This window comes from Peromyscus leucopus, chromosome 11 (assembly GCF_004664715.2).
Source record: "Peromyscus leucopus breed LL Stock chromosome 11, UCI_PerLeu_2.1, whole genome shotgun sequence".
Lineage (NCBI taxonomy): Eukaryota > Metazoa > Chordata > Mammalia > Rodentia > Cricetidae > Peromyscus > Peromyscus leucopus.
The window spans coordinates 52,556,290-52,579,668 of NC_051072.1; the positions used below are offsets into that span (position 1 = coordinate 52,556,290).

The window sequence follows — 23,379 nt, forward strand, 5'->3', positions numbered from 1 at the left end:
CTACATTCTCTCGACTTACTCAACTTAAAGCAACATGTTCAGCAGTCCTCTGCAATGGATGGTAGTGAGAGTTATCTCTGCTTTCCCTTGTATTCATAGCATCAGCCTTTGGGGAGTCCCATTGTTGGGAACTTGCATGTCTCTCAAAGGCCCACATGTTAAAGGATTGTTCTAGAGGGCAGCACTGTTGGAAGGTGATAGCATCTGTAAAAGATGGACCAAGTGAGAAGTCACCGGGTGGCAGAGCATGGACTGAAGGGCCCTGGACTCTCTGCCTTATTCACTCTGCTCCCTGGGTCAAGTGAGGTAAGTGCTTTTACTCCACCTCCTGCTTCCACTGTGGTGTGTTGCCTTGCTACGGGCCCAAAGCCAGGGCAGCTGGGACCTCCAAAGCTGTGAGGCAAATAAACGTTTTCTCTTCAGCAGTTGATGGTCCTGAGAATTTTGTTATAGTGACAGAAAGCTGAGTTGTTTATGGTGAGGGGTGGGCAGTGCTTCCTCTATCAGATTCGATTGTTTGTTCAAGTCCTGGATTTTGCCTTCTATTCTTCTAACTCTCGAAAATGTAACCAACCATATTGCTTTCCCGGTTTTTGTTTATTGGTTTTTTGACATAGAGTCTCACTATGTCGACCTAGTAGGGCTTGAACTTGCTATGTTGACCAGGCTGGCCTCTAAATCACAGACAGCCACCTGCCTCTGCCTCCCAAGTGCTGAGATTAAAGGTGTGTGCCACCATATCCAACACTCAAGCATATCTTAAAAAAAGAGGAGGATAGGTATTTGAGAAATGACCATTAGAATATTGTTATTTAACAAAACTCAAAGAAATATTGGAATGATAGCAATAATTATCAATAACCATTTTTTAAAACATGCAATTAGATACAAATAAATAGTACATGCTTCTATGTAGTAGTTTTGTCAAAAAAATGTAAGTGCTATGGAATAATCCTCCTGTACACTGTAAAGATTTGTCATTCAAATTACTTTAATAAAATGCTGATTGGCCAGTAGCCAGCAGGAAGTATAGGCAGGGCAACCAAACTAAGCATAATGAGAAGGAAAAGGGTGGAGTCAGGAGACGCTAGCCAGACACAGAGGGGAGTGGGAGATGAATGTTCCATGCCAATAAAGGTACTGCCACGTGGCAGAGCATAAATAAGGAAAATGGGTTAACTTAAAATGTAAGAGCTAGTTAATAATGAGCCTGAGCTACTGGCTGAGCATTTATAAATCATATAAGCCTCTGTGCATTTATTTGGGACTGGGTGGTGGGGTCAGGAAACATCTGATTACAAATAAGCTTTTAGATCTATGTTGTGGGGTATAGGAAATCCCAGAGCAGAACACTCAAGTGATGTAATAAGCACACACTCAGGCTACCAAAACAAAAACAAAAACACAGAACAGATGCTTTCTCCAACACAAGTAAATTGCAAGGGGTGAAAAAATGAAATAAAAGAAAACCGAGATTTGGAGACTATCAATCAGTTGCAGTGTATGGGGTCTTGTTTGAGTCTTGGTTCAAACAGAGTTTTTGAAACATTATAATCTAATAAGAGGAGAGTGGGGGAGATTCCATTAGAATGATAAGGGAAGAGTAGATTGTTCCAGCCATTTATACTTAGAAGGCACAGCCAAAGGGCTTCAGGGGCTGGATAGGGAGGAAGGGACAGAGGGTGGGGGTCAGAATGTAGATGCTAATTGCACTTGTGATTCTGGGCCTGTTTGTGGTAATGGATATGAATGGCCATTAAGGGTTTGAAGACACAGGCATTGGTAAGCAACTTGGGAAAGAGTGCTGAGCAGGAAGAGGATTTGTCTGTAGCTAGATATATGAGGCTGTGTATCTGATGGCAGAGAAAAAGAACTGGAGAGGTGTGGAACTTGTGGTTCAAAAGTAAGAGGTTCTCTCTAGATCCCTGTCATGGAAGCTGGATGCTATTCTGAGCTTTCAGGAAGCATCATATAGGAGCCTTTGGGAAACTTTCCTCTATTTTAAAAAAAATATGAATCATCCTTGTTCTGTGGCCATTGTATGATAGGCACTGTGGTTCTTGTGTGTACTTAAAACAAAACAAAACTACAGCACCTGTATTTTTCTTTCTTTTCTTTTTCTTTTTCTTTTCTTTCTTTCTTTTTTCTTTCTTTTCTTTTTTTTTTTTTTTTGAAGTAAAACAGTTTGCAGATGCAAAGACAGATCCTCCATGCTCCTTGGGAAGGCATGCTTTTTAACATCACAAAAAGACACTATGTTGAAGAACGAAATTTCCGTTTGGCAGGAAGGTAGTGACTTTGAGGAGCACTGAGGTTTTGTGGATACAGGGAAGATAAAGATATACATCCTTACCTGCATCAGCTCCTATGAGACAAATGTTCTTAGAAGAAAGAAAATATGGGTAATACTAACAAGTGAGAGTTTGGCCCCAAGTGGTGTGCCAGGCAGGACCAATCAGAGCTGCTTTCCTGGGCAGGTTCATCATCACATAGAAAATCCTTCCCTGTATTTCAAAGACACAGTCTTTAAATGCCATTTCTAGCTCAGCTCTGTCTAGGGTAGGGACTACAGGAGCTGTTATCTTCGAGTGTAGCAAGACATGAAAATCTAGAGCTGGAAAGCCTTCACCCTGACAGATCCATGGACCACACAGGGATTGATTTAAGGAAGAGAGAGCACAGCAGGAAGCATGTTGACCATTTTTCTAAGGTCCCCTTCATCGTTTTCCATACTTCTTTCACTTGGAGAAGTAATGAATCACTCTGCAACAAGAATTAGGGGCAAGTAGTCCTCAAAGAGGTATCCATTAGGGCACCTAATGAATGAATGAACAGTGCATTTCACAGTGACACATACGGGTTCCAGATAAGATGAACATTTTTAAAATTTCACATTCCTTTCCACACTGTTGCTGGAGCACTCCTGTAGGGGCATAGATACCCTTACACAAACATTTTAGCTCAAATCGTTATTTAATTTATTAAGTAAGAATGCACAGGAAAGGATGTCCAAGTGAGTGCGTTAATGTTTATGCCATCCAATCATCTCCACGGTAAGTGGTGGCAAACAGCAAAGCATTTAACCAAAACAAGAGCCAGACACGTTTTTTCAAAAACCACCCAAAAAGTGTAGGCTCAACCATCGGAGACTGAGCATCCCAAGCCTCAGAACGCTCAGAGCTGCAAGGAGGAGCAGCCAGAGGCTGAGGGCGGGCTACATTGTCCCCTCTTCATGGCATCCTGAATGGTGGCACACATGTAGCTCAGCGAACTGGAGTGTTACTTCACTGTCACTGGCGGGCCACGTGGTCGCCACCAGCTTTCCATGGCTCTCCGCAAAGCTTGACTGCTCTTCTTCTCCAGCACACTTACGTACAATGTTTACATATGTATCTGCACCGCCAAGCTTTTACCCACCCATTGAAACGCGCAGGCTATTTACTCGAATGGAGCACATTGCGGGAGAGAGTGTGCGTGTGAGTTCCACCCACTGCAGCCTCCACTGGCGCCGCGCTTTGTCTCGCTCCGAGTCACCATTACGAGAGTAATGATTTCGCGGTGAACACCAGCCTGGGGGGGCCCTTCCAAACCACAGGAGTTCCATGTGAGCGCGGAGACGACAGGGTTTACTAGATGAGGATGCCCCCGCTTCCCACTGGGTCCCATCCGGTGGTCGGTTGGGTGACAGGAGGGCGACACCCTGCCCTGCCAAGTGCTTGGGTGTGGCCTCTCAGGGTGAATTTCAGTTGGCAGTCCAGCCCCAGAGCTTAGGTGAGGCTGAGGTTGAGGTTTCTCAGCCTCTACAGGAAAAGGCGTTCCTGGGAATACAGCAATATTCTCATGGCTTTCTTTTTCTTTCTTTTTAAAATGTTAAGCAGTGCCCCTAGTCCCGCCTGCCGCCTGGCCCTCTCTGATTTGGACACACACACACACACACACACACACACACACACACACACCGCGCGTGAAGTTGCTTCCACTGCGCCCCAAGTTTTCTCTAGACTTGGGTGCCAGCATGGTGATTGAGATCAGGGAATGATCAGCTACTCCTGCCTACTGACTTACCCAAAGCCAAGCCAAAATTAACCAGTTTCAGGCCCAGAAACCGACCAAAAGCCTCCATCCCTGGGCATTGGCCTCCAGCAATCAACAATTTCCTTGTGCCTTGCGGGACCCGGCCCAAAGGGCGGCCAAGTGCGCAAGGCACAGTCACACCCGGTGACTAATTCAGCACTGGCGCCTTTCTCTTTTTCCTCGGCAACAAACTGAGCCCTGACTTCTCCAAAAGTACTTGCCCCTTGGAGCCAACCCTACCACGGCACCCCCTTTCCGGTACCCGCACCTCAGCGGCGCTTTTGCATCACCCCGGGAGCTCGCCCAGCCTTGCACAGCGCCCTCCTCCCCCGCGCGCAGTAACTCCCTCCCCGCGCATCGCTTGTACTCTCGCCACGCCGCCGCCCGCCACTGCAGCACCAAGGGGAGGAGGCGGCGGAGGAGGACCGCAGCGTGGCAGCCCGGAGCCACTTTCCCGCCCCTCCTCTCGCCGCCGACTCACTCAAAGGAGTCACCACTGCGCGCGCTGCAGGAGAGAGTGGCAGACCGAGGCGGCCCCGGGCAGCAAGAGGAGGGGTGCCGGCGCGGCGACGGCTGCAGTGCAGACACCGCTCAGGGCAGGGGGTCCCCGACGGCTGGAACGGTGAGTAAGGAGTCCCCCGCAACACTGGCGAGAGATCTCTCTCCGCTAGAATCCCCTTCTGGACCGGGAGAGCGAGCGTTGCAGCCAGGGAACTTTTTGCAGCCTCGCAGAAGAGCGACTAGAGCAACTTTGCCCGCTCTGGCCCGGGGAAAGCGGCTGCAGGTATGGAGGGCTGCCTACTGAGCCCCTGTGTTGGAATGGTAAGGGGGAAATCTCACGGAGGCAGTGGAATGACCCCGGGTTTACTGGGCTGGGGCAAGTCAAAGGTGCGGCGCTTATGTTCGGGATTCCGGGGCAGGTGGGTGGGCAGCCTCAGGCGTTCAGGGCTGCTCCTGCAGGCGTCTCCAGGCTTCTTTGCTTGGGGGCAGGGGGTGGGGGCTTCAGGATGGCCAGGGGAGACTATTCAAAACAGGCAGCCAGGAGCACCCACCATCACTATGCCATCCCTGCAACCTCTGGTTCAACTTTTCTGCGGGGATCCCTCTGCAGATGTGCGGGTGGTGGGAAAGCAGGAGCAGCTGCCGACTCTACGGGAGGCTAATAGAAACCCCGTGAATTTTCAAACTCTTCCGCAAAATCCTCCCCAAACCTGCGAGTAGCTAGCATCTGTGCGCCCGCATCAAAAGGCTGAGAGCAGGGGGAGCGTGCGGGCTATGTAGCTCTTTGTAAGAATCCACACTTTTCTTACACTGCACCTCCATTCAGCAAAACCGTATCGAGCTTTCCCTATGCGCCTGGAGCAGCGAAGCGCATCTGAGAGTGTGGGGTTCTTGGGAGAGGGGCCGTCCCCAGCAAAAATGATGATGATGATGATGATGATGATGATGATGACGACAGCAACAACTACTACTACCGAGGTCTATAATTTAAGGCCAAGAGGAAATGGGACGACAGCCCACCATCTTCTCTTTTCCCCCTCCGAACCGGCTCTAGAATTGGGAATACTTTCTCCCCCAAGGCTGGGACTCCTCTGATCAGCCCGGGAAGATTATAGAATACCGGGATGAACTTGGCTGGGGCAGCCAGCACCCCACCGCAGATGCAGGAACATCTCTGTGGGCGTGCGGGAACCTCAGGCGCCACGCGCGGGGGCGGAGAGGGAGGAGCTGAGTCACCAGCTCTGGAGGTACCGCCTGGACCACGAGAGCGGGGGTTGGGGGGCGGTCGCGTCACCCTCTACGTGTGGGCGTGATGTAAATGCTGCCCCGCGATGGGGCGGGCATGGCGGGAGGGAGGGCTAGGAGACCCAGCCTGTCTGGGAGCGCGCGCGTGTGCGTCAAAGGCTCCCGGGTGATGGATGTCCCGCGGCGCGCCCTGTGCAGACAGCAGCAACAGACTGGAGGGACTGGGGTGGGCGGATAGACTGCGGCAGGGGCGGCAGGGAAAGCCAGGCAGGACAGAGGCTGCTGGCAGGCGACGGGGCTCCGCAGTGCGACGCAGTGGCAGCTCTGAGGAAGGCGTCGCAGAGACCAAGGCTCCCCTGGGTACCCAGAGATGAGGCATCTTTTAAGTCTCCCAGGGATGCCCTTATATTCCTTTCTCCCGCCGGAATCCCTTCCTTCCTGCTTAGCTGACTGACTACGGAAAAAAAAATTAAAACGTCTTTTCAGCTTAGTTCTTGTTCTTAGCTTTGGTGAAAGACGACAGTACTCTCAGAGCCTACTCATTTTGTCTTAGCAAGCTTCAAAAGGCCTAGTGCTCACCACAAGTTTTCAAGCGAAAGCTTTTGTGGTTGAGTTAGTTCATCAGGTTCTCCAATGCCAATCCATCCCTTGGGGCTTTATGCAGAGGCCTGGTGTCTAAGTGGGATTTGAGAATGGCTTAGAAAACAATGTGGCGCTTTTTTTTTTAAGCCATGAAAATGCGTGTTAAAAGCACTGCTGATTTTGTGCTCTCTAATAGAAAATTAAAAATCTAATCCATCTCTCTTTTTAAGACCACATTCCGGGAAGCCACTAGCAAAGTCTTGACTGAATGAGCCCAAATCTGTAGTGTGTGCGACAGAAGAAATAAAGGGAATGTCAGACTAGCAAGGAAGAAAGGAGAGAGGGAGAAAAGTAGTTAGCAAGAAACCTAGACAAAGATCTGGCTTCCCTTGTCTCCAGAGAAGGTACTTGACCGCCTGGTACCTGGATGGCATCATCCTTCCTCCACAGCAAAGAACGGTGAAAACCAGCTCATGGCAGACCTCGGTTCCTCACAGAGTTGTGTTCAGACAGCCTTGGAAGTACAAACTATATATGAACAGAAAATAGAAAATAAACCCCCTCCGGAAAAAAGAAAACAGTTTCCTTTAAAAACAAAAATCATGGAGACTTTCCCAGCATTGTTCGTTAATGAAATTTGGTGTTTGGTGTCAACACACGTAGACAACGGTCTTTTTCCCGACACTCAACTAAAAGCAAATGTCATTAGCCGCTGCCTGGAGAAGGCAGGAGCAGAAGGAAGGGTCGGAGGACATCTGGCTGCTTTGAGTGAGGTGGTGGGAAATAAATTCACTTGTCATGGGTCCATGGCAGGGAAGGTCCCTTCTCTGGCCTGACTAATAGATTAACCTAAGAGCTTTTAGGTAAAAATTGTGTTTATTCTGTCAAGTTCCTTAAATGTGAACGATGCCTCCTAGAGCAAGATGCAGGTCCCGGCCTCAGGGAGATTACCGGAAAGATGTCATAATGTGCCGCCTGTCACGTGGTCATTGGAAAACCCATTGTCTTGTGATTAGGAATGTGAGCTCTTAGTCTGAAATAAATTTGTTGATGACATGGTTTATGAATAAAAGTATCTGATTTGTCAGTGTCACCTTGGCCAGCGCACTCTTGCTGTTCATCTTACCCCGCCTAAGGGTAGATTTCTCGGGATGGGGAAGGTGAAAATGCTCTTTAGAGTCTATGCAGTTGTGTTAGGGGAGAAGCCACAATGCATGTGTTGTGCTGGTTCCTGACTGCTGGGGTTTCTGTCTGACACCGATTCACAGAGCACATGTCTGTTTAAACTCATCCTTTAGTTCAAGTCTGTTTGCTAGCATACGAGAGACAGGTCCTTACTGCTGTCACTCCCCAGCCTCATACAGTTTTCATACATCACTACATTGTTTTTGTATTGCCTTTGCTCTTTAAAAATCTCTTTACAATTGAGAATCCAATGTAAAATTTTGCAGCAGATTGAGGGGCTTTCTTGAGACAGCTAAGGATAACAGCAGGATGAGGCTACAATTTTAACTCTTGATAGAATATCTTAATGGTATAAGAAGATGCCATTTGTTGCCTTTTTTTAAATCACAAACACTTCCTCCACCGTGAGGGCCAGTTATTAATCATTGCATATCATGGCTGCTTGCCCTCTTGAGCAAGTAGAACAATAGGAAGTAAATTAATAGATTGGGTGAACTGGGTAGTTTGGTCTTTTCTAGTCCTAAAATCTTTCATGCCAGGAAATAAAAAAAAAAATATGATGAGTTCTATTTTAAATTTAATCTTGTTTATAAGTAGACTATATAACATTTTTATTAGCTCATAGAATTTTCCGGAGGAGCTCTGTTTTTCTAGAGAAAATGGTCCATTCAATTCTGTGTTGTGCCCTTTAGAGTATGTGTAGCCTAATTTCTAATGAAGCAAATTTTAAAGCTTAAATTTTTTGCATCATTTTGTTATATTTCCTTTATTTATTCTGTTATTTTGACAATTAAGATGAGATAAATATTTCACTTTTTTAGCTTTTAGTTTTACAGATTTCTTATGAAGTACTACTTACATGATATCATGTGGGGTTTTCCCCAGTTTTAAAGGCTGTGGTGATACATACATACATATATATGTGTACATATACATCATAATGTAGTATTATTACCATCTTAGAGTTAAAGTTTAGTGACATTAAGTGTATTGGTATTCTTGTGCCACCATAAGCACCAGCATTCAGAAATTCTCTTTCATCTCCCAAAACTCAAGCCCTGCACGCCTTGAATGATAACTCTCCATTCTCTCCCCTAGCTGCTAACATCCACCATGCCACCTTGTGTCTCTATGATTATGACTTCTCTAAGTATTTCAAATAAATGGAATTGTGTGTTATTTGCCTTTTTGTGATTGCCTTATTTCTCTTGGCATAATTTCCAGAAGTTTCCTCCATGTTTTAATACGTCTTAGAATTTCCTCCCATTGTGTGCATAGATCACATTCTGTTGATCTATTCAGCTATGGACATTTGGGGTACTTCTATATTTTAACTATTATGACTTCTGATTTCCCAACTTGGTATATAAATGTCCTTTTGAGACCCTTGCTTCCCATTCTTTGGAGCATATATCCAGAAATATAACTGCTGTATCATGTGTTCATTACATTTTTATTTTTTGAGGAACTGGTTATACTATCTTCCACGGTGATTATAACATTTACATTTCCCTCTGAAACAGTGGTTCTCAACCTTGAAATTTTTTCTCTTGCTACTTTATAACTGTAATTTTTCTACTGTTATGAATCGTAACGCAAATATCTGTGTTTTCTGATGCTCTTAGGCAACTCCTTCAAATGGGTCATTTGACACCCCCCCCAAAGGAGTCACAAACCCCAGGTTGAGAACTGCTGCTCTACAATGAACAAGGGTAGCAATTTTTTCCCTCTATAACCAGTATTTTTTATTTTCTTGTTTTATTTTTTGTGCATACTTACAGGTGTACATATATGTATGCACATTCACATAGAGGCCAAAGGTCAGTGTTAGGTGTCTTTTCGATTATGCCTGCCTACACCTTACTTTGGGGACAGGCTCACCCACTAACCCTGGAGCTCCCTGTCTCCATGGATCTTGCTGTCTCCACCTACCCAGTTCTGGAATTATATGTCCATGCCACTGCACCCAGACTTTTATGTGGGTTTAAGGCCCAGGATCAAGGAGCCACCACACCCCGAGCATACAGAGTCATATTTGTCACAGAAGTGCTCACGTGAAAGACGGGACAAGACAGCTCCTCCCACCTCTTTCTATAAGACACTAAATCCCACTCACTATGGCAACACCCTCATGTGTTTGCCGCTTCCCTAAAGACCCAAATTGTTAACACTATCATTCTGGAAATCAAGTTCCAGATATGAATTGGGGGACAACACCACCTGGCCACAGCAGCGGTATTTATACTAAAATAGTGTTTGTTGTTTACATGAAATTTGAATTTATCTTGGCATCCTGTATTTTTATTTGCTAAATCGAGGCGTTCTTATGTTTAAAGTTCATTAATTTCACTATTAAAAAAAAATGAAATGAAAGGGTGGAGTTGGGGGTTTAGTTAGCAACAGTGCTTGATGTGCCCTCATGGGAACCTGAGTCTGGATCCTTGTAAAAGGCGTGGTGTGGTGGTTTGCATTGGTAAACCCAGCACCAGGAAGCTGAGGCAGGGGGATCCCTAGAGTTCACTGAAGTCGTGAGTTTCAGGTTCGGTAAGAGACTGTGTCAAAAAGTAAGGTGCAAAGTGATTGAGGAAGATACGTAACGTTGACCACTAACACCCTCTCTGTCTCTCTGTCTCTGTATCTCTCTGTCTCTGTCTCTGTATCTCTCGGTCTCTCCATCTCTCTCTTTCTCTCCATCTCCATATCTCTCGGTCTCTGTCTCTCTGTCTCTGTCTCTCTCTCTCACAAACACACACACACACACACACACACACACACACACATGCTTGGCATGCACACACTCCACACAAAATGCACACACAAAGAGAGAGAGAGAGCGGAGAGAGAAAGGAAAGCATTAAATTTAATTATTTGAATACTAGTTTCTCTTCACTAAACTTTAGGAGGTTGAAGACAAGATTAGGGAGAGGCCATTGCTTTGTTTTGTAACCTGAGTTCAAGAAACACTGTCAAATGATTAAAATATGAAACAGGAGAGAAAAATAGTGTAATCATGACCAGTTTCTTAACTTTGCTGATCTTTCTTGTTTCCTGCTGTGAAAAATGATTTTTAGCTTTTAGAGTTGTGTGTGATGATATATGAAATGCTACTAGCGTGCTATTCATAGGCAGGCTCTGTAATTTTAAAGATATCTTTTCTACTTTGCATTCTGACTTTTTTTTTTAAAAAAGCTCCCTTTTCTTATGTAATATTTGTAAAAGGAAGAGCCTTCCTTTTTAATGAATGAATCTCCTTCTCTCTTCATTAAAATTGCACTTTCAGAAACAACCAATATTTCCTGAGAGTCTAAAGGCTTTAGCTGTGTAGTTACAACCACTCTATTCTCAGAGAGTCCATTCCTGGAACAGTCACACCCTGGGCCTGTGTCGTGAACTATCCACATAGGCATACACAGCACCTCACATTAGAAGGGGTCCTGTCCTGTTGCCTCTTGAAATTCTGTGAGCACGGGGCTCCATGCTTTCTTTGGTTCTGTGCCTTCCTAATTATTCTGTGCCTATATCTGTACAGAGCATGGCCACAGACCAGAATGAATATGCATATTTAGTTTTTATTATGAGCCAGGCCTCTTATTGCTCAGAGACCTTGTGATTTTCCCCAGGCTGAAGCACCTCAGCAGACACCTAATTCCAGGGTTCCTCCTCTGCACTGTGCCTGCCTCCACCTGGCTCTTAAGCAGCCAGTGTGCCAGAGCTGGATGAGCACTGGGAGCTTGTGGAGCCAGTGGATCTCCCTTCCTGTCATTGTTCCTGTGACTGGAGAGGAAGGGGGGGTTCGGGTGCCGGGGACACCTTTACAGGGACGCAGTAGCATGTTTCTAAGATTCCGTCTTCTCCGATACTCAGGTTTGAACACCTACAAACAAGTGGTCTTGGAGGGTTGACCTCTTCCTAAGAAAAGCATCCAAGGTATCTTGTACTTTGATTTAAATTGGTCAGCGGGCTCATGTGGAATGAGAGTCTCTGCAGCAGGGAACAGTTCATAGATAGGGTGACCTATTTTGTGACTTCAAGCTCTGTCTAGCCTCCTTAAATGCATTCTTTTTTTCTCCCTCCATACTGAGAATTGAACTTACGGCGTCATGCATGCTAGGCAAGCACTCTGTCACTGAGCTGACTCCCAGTCCCCAAGTTATTCTTTTTAATCATTCTAAGCATGTCATTATGCTCGTTTATTTTTTTCTTTACCTCTGAATGTGTGCCCTTAAGAGAGGTTCTGGTGACTCTGGCATTCTTCTCCTGAGTTTTCAGCACATGACTACATGCTCTAGTTAGTGCACATTAAACACATTACTGGCTGCACTGAATACTGAGATAATTCAAGCATAAAGATGACTAACTTTCAAATAGTCAGTCTTAATGTGCAACTTGGGTTCCCTGTTGGCCACAGCAGGGGGAGGAAAAGTGGAGACCTACAGTGGTATCCAGAGTCATTTCTCGGCTTCTGTTCCAACTTCACTTGCAGGGTATCCGCCTCTGCAAAGACTCCTCACACTTCTTGGAATCCTCAGCCTTGGCTCCCTGTACTTGTTCCCTGCTCGGTTCCCTGTAGTCACGATGATGTATTACCTCCCAGCCTGCCTTCCCTGCCTAGAATGTCTTGGCCTCTGTGTGGTATTAATAGAACCTGCTGATGTTACCGTGAGCTCTTACTGTCCTTGGGGAGACTGGAGAAGGAGTGAGAGCTTGGGGGCTGGTGAGAGGACACTTGAAGGGACACAGTGTCCTGGACTTGCCGTCAATTGTCTCCTCTGATGCAGCCCTATTATCTTAGGATCGTAGAGAGTGTGACATGAGTTTCCTTTCAACTGGAAGAGCTGCTTTCTGGGAGACCTCTTCATCTCCCCCTTCTAGACATGCTCAGAGTTATCAGAGAACCAAGATGAATCATTATCAGTCAATTATTTGTGGTAGTGAAAAATTATAAATAGCATAAATGTCCATCACAGGCTGATCAGGTCAATTGGGTCACCTAAATCATGAAGTGCTGTACAGCCATTGAAATGCATGAGGAACAGTACTTAACAGGAAGCACTTTGGATACATGTTAACATTAAAAAATTACCAACTTTTGACCAGAAGATATGGTATGCTTTTATTTAAGAGAGACTAAGATACATTTACAAGTATGGAAGAATAAAGTCTAAACTGGCATCTTTGGGGAGTAAGCTGGAAAACAGCGTGTGCTGGGGGGATTTATTTTTACCCCGTTTTGAGCTGACCTGAAAATCAGGGTTGTCCAAGAGACTCCCAAAGCGTTATAGGCTATTGCCTCTATTTTCCACCTGAGAGGTAGGAGGTTAAGTTTCTACTACTGAAGACACCATGCAGGTCAGACACAGGACTTAGGGGACCTGAGCTGGACCCAAATGACCCCTCCCTGAAGACTCATGGTGCCAGAAGGTTCCATTCAAGCTTCCAAAGGAGGGAAGCCACTGATAGTCCAACCCAGCTATGATGCCTACGAACCACAACAATGACCCTAAGGGTGCAGTAGTGGCACTCATACCTTGGCAGTAACCAACAGCTCTCCAAATAGGCTTAAGACATGCCCCACAAGAGGGAAATCATGCCTAGTGCTGGAAACCTAGCCAACCACTCAGAACTAGTGAGGTCATGGGTCTTAGAAGAGAACCTGAGGCTGCCACGTTACTAAACCATCGTGATCCCCAGTAACTACATTCTAAATATTTATCCTTAGACCCACATAAAAGTGTAGTCCTCACCCCTCATCAAGGAAGCGTCTCTGCAACAGATCGAGACCATTATGGAAAACTACAACTTATCGAACTGTAGAGTTGTAGACAGCACCAGCTGCCGCCCAGAGCCTCAGCCTGCTTATCCTGTATGCCAGAATGGAAGCTGGCTTGTTGTGGGTTTATTTATGGTATGCAAGGTGAACAAGGAGCAGGTTTGGCCAGTCTCGGTAGGAGGTCTCTGTAGGGGGCAGTCTCGGGTGCAGTTTTAGTTGACAGTTTCTACACACACACTGTCAACACTCATACTCTGGCCAGAAGAAGGCTTTTCTGTGCCTCTGAGTCACCTGGGGGAGTTTTTTTTTTGTTTTTTTCTTCTGTTTTGTTTGGTTTTTGGCGCTCTCGTGGGTCTGAGGAATTGGGGTTCTTCACACACTACACCCACCGTCACTCAGGCTTCCTCCACTCTCACAGTGGTGTCTCACTGCTCTGTTAATTTACCTGTTTCCTGATGGTATAGGAGCCTGAGCAGATTTTCATACCCTTATTTGTTGTCTGTAGATCTTCTGGTTTGGTGTCTGTTCAGAGCTTCTGACAATTTATCAATTGAATTTTTTCCCTCACTGTTGAGCTTTCAGGGATATTTTTGGATACCAGTCCTTTATCAGTTGTTATAGTTACTTTTTGTTCTCTCAGCTGCCTGTTGAAATGCACAAAGCATTTTCTTTAGAATAACAAACAAGCTCTTGCTAAAACCTTGGGCTTTATAAAAATTCCCAGATAAGTTGTGTGAAATGGTCACAAGCTGTTTTGAAGCAGACGAACCTACACTTGATGGTAAAGGCACAAACGCTGTTTGTGAGGGCTGTGATGTTTGTTTAATGCTCCATTTTCAAATAGCGGAGCGTGTCTGTCTAAGCTCTTCTAAGCCTCTAAGTTGGAGCCTATTCTAAAGAATCAGCCAACTGCTCTAATAAATGCAGTTAGAATACCAGAAAAAAAACGGGAAAGGGGCCCTTAAAATTAAGATAAAACTATTTCCTCTCGAAAAATAAAATGAAATTGGCAACTGTCTTCATTCACAGAGCTTTTTACTTAAGCCATGCTAGGGGAAATGAATAAAAGCAAAGAGATTTTTCAATATTTTTAAAGAGCCTTTAAAGCTTTCTCTCCAATTCAAATCCTTCTAGCCTCTCCTTGCTCTTTGTCAATGCGCCAGAAGAAGGCATACATTTCTAATGTGTGCTTAATCACCAAAGATCTGCCAATGCCTGGGATTTTCTTCTGCAGTGTTTTAAAGACTACCCATTCAATACAAAAATAAATAAATAAAAAAGGAAGAAGTCTCGAAAGACCAGGACAGATCACATGCTCATCAGAGTAGCTGTTGTTCATGGTACCCAGCATAGCTCAGGCTCCCGCTGTGTCCAGGGCTTGGGATTTGCTGGTCTCAGCTACTGTGTTACATCAGTTGCTAATACATCATCTGGGTTAGAAGCCCTTAAAGGCCCCACCAACAAAGCAGATCCGCAGTGCTGTGTGACCTCAGATCTTCAGACATTTCCCAGCATCCTCTTGCAAGCCCCACTGCGTTAGGGTGATAAATCCTGGTAATGAAATGTACTTTAGGTGATTGCTACTGGGTTATCTTCTGGAAGAAATCTGTGAAGTATAAAAGTTCCTCCTTCAAAGAGGAAAGCCTATCCTGGGGATGCTAACAGCCACATGAGGTTAGCAGGTGTTTTATATGGTTCTGCTTTGATGCTGGAGGACTGTTTCAGCTGGGGAGTACTGGGTTTCCTTGAGGATCCCGTGGGCAGGCAGCCTTGTCAGATCCCATGCCCAGCCTCCCTTCTCCACTCAGCCTCTGTTCACCTCACACAACGAAGTCACAAACAAGAGCATTTTCAATCATTTCTTTTCTTTTTTTAGACTTAGTCATTTAATTGTATGTATATGAGTGTTTTGCCTGCATATGCGTGTACCATGCATGTACCTGGTCCCTCTTGAGGTCAGAACAGGGTGTCAGGTCCCCTGGAACTGGAGTAACAGATGATTGCGACCTACCATGTGAGTACTGGGAACCAAACTTGGGTCCTCTACAACAACAACAAGTGCTCTTAACCACTGAGCCATCTCTCCAGCTCCAAGCATTTTCAATTTTAATGAAGTCCAACTTGTCACTTTGCTTTTGTGGATCATGCTTCTACTGTTGTGTCTAAAAAAATATTGATAAACTCAAGGCCAGTTAGATTTCATCCTGTGCTTCTTTGGGAACTTTTGTAGCTTTGTGTTTTATGTTTATGTCTGTGATCCATTTTGGTCAATTTTTGTTTAAAAAAAAAAAGTCTGTATCTAGGTTTCTTTCTTTTCTTTTTTGTTTTGCAAGATGTTGTCTAATTGTCTAGTATAACTGACTAAAAAGACTATCTTGGGGACTCTCCTGTTCATTCTCTCAATCTAAGTATTCAGATCTTTTTCTGAGACTCTACTGTCTTGATTATCGTAGGTTTTTATAGTAAGTCTTGAAGTCAAGTAGAAGGTGCTCTCTGACTTTGCTCTTCTTACAAATTCTTTCTTTTATTTTTTGAGATTATAGTGTAATTATATTAATTCTCCCTTCACTTTACACCCTCCAACCCTCCCATATACTCACCTGTGTTCCCATTCAAATGCACGGCCTCTGGGCTCAGGGATCATTGCTGAAGATGGAGCAGAAAGACTGTAAGAGCTTGGGGCTCGGGGAGTTTGCTGTGAGATTGGGTCTCCTAATAATATCAGCAGCTACATCTGTGAGGTCTCACCAACGTGGCTGCTGCCCAGACCTGAGCTGAACAAGAACAACAATAGACATGAGTTTGTTCTTTAATGCTGGATGGTGACGTTTGGCTTCCTATACTGCTTTAGAACCAGTTTGTTGACGTCTACAGAATAATTGGTGTTGTAGTGACTAGGTCACATTGACCATATGAAGTGAAAAAGAATTGATACCTGAGACTATTGATTTCTTCTCATTTATGAAAAAGACTAGTGATATTTAAACTCTATTTTCTACTTTTTGTTATTGGTATGAAGAAACATAATGAAATCTCCTATTGGCCTTGTGTTCTGCAGCATTTATAAATTCATTTATTACTTCTGATAGGTTCTCCCTCATAGATTCCTCAGTGTTTGATACAGTAATAATTACTTGCAGTTAAAGTTAATTGGCTTCTTCTCTTTCAATCTGCATGATTTTCATTTCCTTTTCTCATCTTATTTTATAGTCTAGGGTCTTCTGTATAATGTTGACTAGAAATGAGAAGAGAAAATATTCTTTTGTTACTTTTGATCTTAGGGGAGTACATTCACTATTCATATTGAATATGATATGAACCACTGGGATGTATGTGGCTTTAGTGTTATCAGAATTGAAAAGCCTCCTTTGTTTTCTAAGTTGTGGAAAAATTTTTTTATTATTAATTTTTAAAATTTATTTTACATACCCACCAGCTTCCCCTCCCTCCTCTCCTCCTGTTCCCTCCCACCACCTCCTTTCTATACCCCCATCCACTCCTCAGAAAGGATGAGGCTTCCCATGGGAGTCAACAATGCATGGTACATCAAGTTGAGGCAGGACTAAGCTCCTCCTCCCCGCATCAAGGTTGAGTGAGGCACCAACTAGGGAATAGGTTCCAAAAATCCAGCTCGTGCGCCAGGGACAGATCCTGGTCCCACTGCTAGGGGCCCTACAAACAAACCAACCTACACAGAAAATTTTTAATGAATGTGTGTATAATTTATGACTTTCAGCCTCTTTTATTGGCATACCAATATCCTTAGAGATACAAATGTTTTGGTTTTTAGTTTCTTCTCATTTAGCTTTGGTGTGTGGCATTTTAAAAAAGAAATCTATCAATGTTATCCAGATGTTTGCTGGACTTCCTGAGCAGTCATTTGCCATTACAGTTCTTTATTTGTTTGTTTTAAGACTTCCTGGTTCTTATATTTAATTGTATTTCCTTTATTGTACTTATATTCAGGTAGATTTTTATAGAGATTCTGGAAACTTTGTTAAGTCAGGTGATATTATCCTGAGACCTTAAAAAATACAAAACTTATCTAGCAACTATTCTTGTTTCCTTAGATGATGAGCCAGATGCCTGTCGTCACACCCAAGTCTTTCAAAACTGATCCTTGCTTCTCATTGTCAACTGAATAAAATCCTGACAAATAATCAGAACACATGTGACCAGGCAGGATGATGACAGATATGTCGAATTAATTTTTAAACCTGCTGTGTTTATAAAAATTAATTGCATTGCAAACAAAAATACTGATGAAAACAAATTACTCATAGGTTAGTTTATCTTCCCCTATTATTAAACACTGTATGTCTTTATAGTCAAAAGATAAACACATTGTTATTTGCCGTTTGAGGGCAACTCTCTTATTTTTTCAAACTCATGGGCTTTGTTCAGTCTTTGTTACGTATTTGTTTCTCTTACATTAAATTTTCAGAATATGGGAAACTTAGCCTATTTGAGTTCTCAGGATGATCTTGGTTAGGGAAGTAGTTTCATGACACAAACATTGGTATAGTTTGCTGAAGGGCTTTTCTAACACCCAGAACTTCATAGACCTGGAATTAAGCATTGTGTATTTACAGAGAACTGGGCAACTTCTTTTTCCTGGATTCTACCTAGTGTTTCCTTTTCGTAATTACCAATCTCTCCCTTTCCAGCATGATGAATTTTAGCTTGACTTTTAATATTCTTCTTTGAACTGTGTCTGCCTTTCTTACTCTGGAAAAAGAAAGCAATCCCTTTGGATAGGACAGACACTGACTGCCATCCTGCCTCCTACACAACCATTCTGCAAGTCAGTCATGGAAAGCATCAGTGATTTGCTTTCACCCGTACTAATCTGTGGATTGACAGGGGCTAGCTGTTCTGTTCTAGAATAAGCTTGTCTGGATTTTCCCCAAGGTGAAGACTGGGGCCTTTCATCCTCCTCATAATAACAGACACCCAGGTAATGACTTGGTCCCTCCCATGTGCTCATAGGGCATAACTATGTGAAAGTAGGCAGAATCACATAATGCCTTGTGATGTTAACTTTGTGTGAAAACTTAACAAGTTCTTGGGATGCTAAGATATTTGGTTAAACATTATTTGGGGGTGTGTCTTTAAGATATTTCTATATTCAGTCACCATTTGAATCCATAGACTTAAAAAAGCAGAGTGTACTCCTTAATGGGGAGAGACCTTATTTAACAAATTGGGTAAAAAGCTGGATAAGAAACATTTTTATGTGTGACATAGTATGTTCACTATGGTGAAGGCACTGATCTTCTGCCTTTGGATTAGACTTGGATTAGAATTAGAACATTCTATATCATGGGTGGTCTTGATTTCTCAGCCTCCATAGTTGTGTGAACCAGTTAATAACACTAAATCACCTTCATATTCACATCTGTATCTGCATATCTCCTTCTAGTTCTGTTTCTCTGGCCAATACTTACTTCTTGAGCATAGGATCAGAACTGGCACATGCCACTTAGCCATTAGTCCTATAAGACCTATAATGCACATGACAATTCTGCATAAAGTATTGTGAAGCTTTTCAGTTTCCTGTCACACATCTATTCATTCAAAAAATTAGTGTCTAGTGGTTTGAGCTTAGAACCGAGATAGATTTCATATATGAATGTCTTCTTGATATATAGTGTTTTCTAGAAGTGAAATGACTTTTAAACAAAGAGAAGACTACATTAGTTTTGAAAGTCCACATCGCCAGTGGAGGCAGCCTTTATATGTGTTACCCTGGGATGTTAAATTGCTAAGAAGAAATCCATCTTCGTTTAGTTGGCATTTGTTGAATTCGTGATCTTCTACAGTTACATACAGACGTCTCAGAACTCGATTTGTCTCAAGGGACTTTTACAGTGCAGTATTTACATATTTGAAAACAAAGTTTGGAGCCAAAGTTTGAAAACAAAGGCTTGGTGGCACATCCCTGCAACCCCAGTATTTTGGAGGCTGAGGCAGGATCATCTGGGCTAATACATGGATGACAATACCCTGTCCCAGTGTCTTAAGGGAAGTGAGGAGGGTGAAGGAGAAAGAGAAAGGAGAAAGGAAAGGAGATTTGAAGATGTAGTTCAGTGGTAAAGCACATTCTCAACCATGTGCAAAGCTCTGGTCTCCATTCCCCCTTCATCCAAAAAGTTATTATTATTAAAATAGTATTTCACTATTTAAACTTATGTGTGTAGGTAGATTATTTTATCTATGAATATTATTCAGTAAGGCAGCATAAAACGTATTCTATTCCTATAGAATTTTGGACAGTTTTTAACTCTTTGTGTTTTGGTGCCATGTAGTAAGATGATGCATATAGTTGGGAATGGGGAAGGAATGGCTTTTTCCTCAGGGAGCTTTTCCTCGTCAGCACTGAGTCTAAATGGAGCAGATTCCCCCATGAAGAGTGTCTCCTTAGCCTCTGTCCACAGTGCTTGTGACACTGTGGTGTGGGAGCTGGGCCTGCCTGGGGAAAGTGTTCGCAGAGAATGGGCAAGCCTTTGCCACCACTCTAGCCTGAGCGTCGTCGTCATCCGTCCCCCCCCCCCCGCCCCCCGCCTGAAATTGAAGGTAAGGGCCTTGAGTTTTCCAGCACATCTCTGATTATTTCTAAACACTTAAGGAAGAATGGCTAAGTTTGAAGGAGAGAAAAGAAAAATGAAATGTTTAAGATAATAATCTATTCTGGCCTCACACTTCTTACATATCCAAAGCCAGCCTTGAATTCATGATCCTCCTGCCTCTCCCTCCCAAGTACTGGGATTACAGACATGCACCATGACACTCAACTTTTACTTTTATGCATATTTTAAATATAATCAAATTAGAGTCCCAGACTATGGATACCTCCATGCTTATCCTAGATCTACCAATAACTCCTAGCCACAAGAACTCAAGCACATTTTCCTCCAAACCTCAAATTTGTCATCTGTAAATTGGGGGTGGATGGGGAGGTAGAAACTTGCAAACTTTCCTCTGGGGAGAGGCATTGATGACTATACTCAAGGGCTCTCTAGTAGTACCAAACATTGCCAACAGGTTTTGCCCTTTACCCTTCCTTCTCTCTGCCTTGCTAAAAAACATTAGCTTAATTGCCTAAAGCTAGCCCCAAGGTCCATTCCCTTAGCTGACCACCAACTCGTTCCTGAGACAAAACACCAAGGTCCAACAATCAAAGTTCATTATTTGACTAACATATCCAATCAGGACTTACCAACTCACCCTAGCACAGACTCCCCCTTTTTCTCCTTAAAAACCCACTCCAAAAAAAAAAAAAAAAAAAAAAACACCTGCTTGCTTGCTGCTCACTGTCTGCCTTTGTACAATCCAGAGCCATCGAGGTAGCTCCTAAACCCCTGACCCCGCCCCTTAAATCCAGAAATCCATGGAGTCTGCTTAATGGGTAAAAGGAATTTACTAGGGAAAAAAAATCATGAAACAGAATAGGAGAATTGTTGCAGGGTTCTGGAAGGCTGAGGTACAGTCCCATGCTATTCTGCCGCCTGAGTCAGTCAGCACCATCCAGGCTCATGAGAGAAGAGCCTGGCATACGGGAGTCTCAGGTTTCAAGGGTAGCCCCGAGGTCTCACCCCAGGGGTAGGTACTTCAAGATTATAATTACAAGAACAATTACCTGCTACATCTCCCCCTTTTGTCTAAATAAGGAAGTTCTAACCTAATACAAGACTATATACAATAGGAATGATTATCAAGTATTGTTGTCCAGGAGACAGGAAAGATAGTAACATAAACAAAATAGAAATACAACCAACAAGAACGACATCAAGCAAGAAACACACACTAAATGTTCAGAAATGTCCTTACCATAGGTAAATGGCATGTTACAGAGATTACTCCAATAGCTGTCCTATCCTAAAGATTCTAACTTTAGTATCTAAAAGGTTCTTAGCTAAGATACGAGAGGATTATAACTGCAACTATCTAGTCTTCAACCCCGTCAAAGACCAGAGAAGGAAAATAATATTACCTGAGAAAACAGGAAGTGAGAGCAAGCAATTTCTGAAAAATTGTGAGAATAGACAGAGACAGCTGGCAACCTGGACAGTCACCTAAAGTTTCTCAGCACTGTTGGGGCATCCATTTCTTGGCTACGGGCCTAAAAAACTGACAGACCATTATCAGAACCAGGAATTTTGAAAGACCATCTTACCCTGTCTTGGCAAGGTTCAGTAGTCACTTTTCTTTGTGTCCTGCTTGTCCGGAAAGGACAGCATGCATACTGTCAGCAGTCAAGGCAAGGGCAGCTCTTTGCCCAGCAGGCCATTTTGTGCCAAGAAGAAAACAAACTTCCATATGGAGTGCCTTAGAAGTCCAACATTCTCTTGGGAGTAGATCGGTACTGCCAGGAGCAATCATGTCTCACGTCAACATAATTCTAAGTCATCAAAACACTTTAATGCCATATTCTCTAGGTTTATGAAGTTGAAGATTATCTATCCATCTGACATATGTATCTGTAAATCTGGAAAACCTAGCTAACATAACTGCAGATAAATCCAAGCATGGGTGACTATTAATCTATAAGTCTTATCTACTAAATAACCTACAGACTAAGCTTCACATGTCAAGTCTATAAACAGATGTACAGTAAAGGGACAATGACCTCAAAATTATGACAATATATAAAATATCCTAAACAGAGGTAGAACATACAGACAGTTTGACAAACATAATTTTACATTTGTATCAATATACAAAATATTTCCAATAGGAGTAGGAACATGTGTACAATATAACAATCACAGTTTTGAATTTGTATCAATATACAAATTATTGCCCCTTCCAGGTAATAAATCTCCTTTGTGCTGAGAATTTTGTGTCTGGGTGTGTTATATACCAACTCCGAGGGGCTGCCAACCCCTTGCATGCACTTTACTTTGAAATGCATAAAAAATAAGATAGACTAATAAATGAATAAAGAGATGTATAATAAAAGTAAAAAAAAAATAGCTGCCGAGACACTTGGTGGAGTCTGGTGGCTTCTTCCTAACATGGTCTTTTAAATTCTGTTCTTGGAGATTATTGTCAATCAGTGTTTCCCATGGGATTCTCTGCCTGGGTTTTCTGGGAATGGTGGGGTGTGGGGAGGGAGGATTCTGAATTGATTCCAGAAGAGACTCTTGTGCAGTGGTTCTCAACCTTCCCAATACTGTGGCCTCTTAATATAGTTAGTTCCTCATGTTGTGGTGATCCTTAACCATAAAATTACTTTTGCTGCTACTTCATAACTGTAGTTTTGCTACTGTTATGAATTGCAATATAAATACCTGATATGACCCCTGTGAAAGGGTCAGTAGACCCTTAAAGTGGCCGTAACTCGCAGGTTGAGGACAGTTGGTCTAGGATGAAAGCTTAGTTAACTACCATGATCCAGGACTTTGAGGATATGATTGTTCTATCAACTGAAACTGATTTAGTGATAATTCAGAAGGAAGAAATCAGAAGGCTTTGAGAGAATAGTGTGGGACTGAGCAGCTGGTGCCTTCCCATGGGCCTTTTTATCTACATGTGGAGGACTGATAAGAACTGTCCAGTCTTTATCTATGAACGCAGACAGTGTTACTGCTGGGGCAGAGCCCTCCTATTTCATTGATAAATTCATTACAGCTAATTGTGTTCCTAAACATTCATTATGGTGAATCTGAAGACATAATGATGGTGCAGCCTTTGGGGTATGGAAGCTTAGCTTGTCTTCAGAGAACATAACTGAAAAAACTAAATCAAACAAACAAAGCCATATAAAGGTTAATATCAGCTTCCCAGCAGGCCCAGGGAGGAAAGCTTATGATTCATATAATTAAATGTGAGACTTGGCTATCTAAGCTAAGATTAAAGGAATGTTTTGCAATGGGTAAGTAATTTATTTGATCCGAATTTTTGGTTGGGGAGACATTCTGTACCTTCCTGCTATTACCATATACATTATACATTATTATCTTGTTATTACTTCATTGATTGGTTGATCATTGTGTCCGACATTTGGTGCAACATAAAAT

The 23,379-nt window shown here is 43.2% G+C and overlaps 1 protein-coding gene across 1 annotated transcript in view; it reads left to right on the plus strand.

Annotated features, from left to right (window-relative positions):
• Positions 1-4,369: 4,369 nt before the first annotated feature.
• Sv2c (synaptic vesicle glycoprotein 2C) overlaps positions 4,370-23,379 on the plus strand; it is a 179,509-nt gene continuing 160,499 nt past the window's right edge. The window contains exon 1 of the mRNA XM_028871674.2: positions 4,370-4,696. The gene's annotated coding sequence lies outside the window, so the exon portion shown is untranslated. The remainder of the gene's footprint in view (positions 4,697-23,379) is intronic.